The sequence below is a fragment of the Lontra canadensis genome, unplaced genomic scaffold, assembly GCF_010015895.1.
Source record: "Lontra canadensis isolate GAN:19392208 unplaced genomic scaffold, GSC_riverotter_1.0 scaffold154, whole genome shotgun sequence".
NCBI lineage: Eukaryota > Metazoa > Chordata > Mammalia > Carnivora > Mustelidae > Lontra > Lontra canadensis.
The window spans coordinates 2,166,146-2,168,372 of NW_022631148.1; the positions used below are offsets into that span (position 1 = coordinate 2,166,146).

The window sequence follows — 2,227 nt, forward strand, 5'->3', positions numbered from 1 at the left end:
AGACAATCCAGGGCAGTGACTTTCCATTCCTATTTGTCCCACTCACTTTGAATATGTCAGTTACCATAAATGGGTCTCAAGTATAAACTGTGCACACTTACATGGAATTCCCTTGCCCTCTTGTCCTTACACTTCTCCTTTAAATTTCAGGATGGAGAGCTTCCTCTGTGAAACCTTCTTTGATTGCTGTTTGGTTGATATATTCTTACCCTTGACCTTTGCATTGTGTGACTACCTTTATATTGGCACTTATTTCATTGAATATTATTATGTTTGCTATCACTGAGTGTAGGAAACCATGACTTGTTCATCTTGGAAATCACAATGTGACACAAATAGGTACTCCTGCCACAATCTTTTACACAATCTTTTAATTGAATGAATCAATAAACGATTAACCTTATAATGAATTTAAATGCTTTCTCTCCTGTTTTGTAGATCACCTGGTTCTAATACAAGAAGTCACTCCTATCCAGACTAGATGGACCTAAGAAACAGTGTAACTTACTTTTTCCTCTTGGGATTCACCTGAGATCCAAAGGAACAGAAGGTCCTTTTTGTTATGTTCTTGCTCTTCTGTATTTTGACTGTGGTGGGCTACGTGCACATTGTGGTGACTATAGCTGTCAGTAAGACCCTGGGCTCACCTATGTACTTGTTTCTTGCTAACTTGTCTTTTATAGATGTCACTTATTCCTCTTGCATTTGCCCCAGATTGATTTCAGATTTGTTTTTTGCAGAAAATACCATATCCTTCCAATCTTGTATGACTCAGCTATTTACAGAGCACTTTTTTGGTGGCTCAGAGGTCTTCTGCTACTGATGGCCTTGATGTTACATGGCCATCTGTAAGCCCTTGCATTATTTGGTGATCATGAGGCAGTGGGTGTGTGTTGTGCTGCTGGTAGTGTCCTGGGTGGGAGGTTTTCTGCATTCAGTTATTCAAGTTAGTACTATTTATGGGCTCCCATTCTGTGGTCCCAATATCATTGACCATTTTTACTGTGACATGTGCCCCTTAATGAAATTGATTTGTACTTACACATATGTCATTGGCCTGTTAGTGTTGGCCAATGGAGGGATGATGTACGCTATTGTCTTTGTGTTCTTGCTCATTTCTTATGGTGTCATCTTGCACTCTCTAAAGAACTTTAGTTCAGAAGGGATACAGAAAACCCTCCACATCATTGTGTTTGTCTTTTTCCTTGTTCCATGTATTTTCATGTATGTAAGACCTCCTAAGACCTTCCCCATTGACAAATCATTGAGTGTGTTTTATACAGTCATAACCCCCATGCTGAACCCACTGATCTACACTCTGAGAAATTCTGAGATGACACATGCTGTGAAGTAAGTGCATCATCTATCATGAATGAAGCAATTTAACATTAGTGTCAATCTCCTCAAATGTTAAAGTCCATTTTACTATAAATGCATTTGCCGTCATAAACAACAAATTATGTGCAGTGAAAGAGGCAAATATTTATAGAGTTATACTAATTCATAATTAATTGCTATGTTTACTTTTGTTACTTTTCATCTCATTCATAATTCTATTTCTGGTCAGTTTCTTGTATTTTATCTTCATTTTTTTCATTATTAAAATATTTCTTCTATATAGGCTATTTTTTCTATTTAATTTCTTTTCATATGAATTTTTTTGTGTAACATTTTACTTTTTAAGATATACCTGAGCAAAAAATACATAAAATAAATATTAATAATAGAATCCTTACCAAGAGGATGTAGTGTGCAATGAACATCCTATCTGTCCCTCACCAGAGTCTTCCTGTTCTTCCATATGCATCATTGTACTAAGATTGTTATTGTTCCTAAGATTGTTCAATTAATAATCTTTGCTTATAAAAATCATATTTTCATGAATGTATTTGTCTTTGTGTCTAACTTTTGTATTTACTACTTGGCCTCCTAAAGATCTTTCCATACCAATATACAGATGGAACTCATTCTTAGGTTCCTCCTACTGCCTAAAACTTCTTAATAAAGATATAACTAATTAGTGTTTCCAGTACTTGTCTTGTTTTCCTGAATCTTTTCCTATGATAAATGGCTTTGCAGTGAAGTCTTTTAGAGATTTCCTGAGTTTTTAGCAGTGCAATTGTTAGATCAATTGGTAGATATATTTAAAATTGTTGATGTTCATAGTTATTGCCCAAGTGCCATCCATAAGCTTGTACCAAACCATGCTACTTCCCCAGTTTAGAGT

General features: G+C 35.5%; 1 pseudogene; it reads left to right on the top strand.

The window, feature by feature from the left end:
• Nucleotides 1-481: 481 nt before the first annotated feature.
• Nucleotides 482-1,354, top strand: LOC116859417 (annotated as a pseudogene).
• Nucleotides 1,355-2,227: the final 873 nt, after the last annotated feature.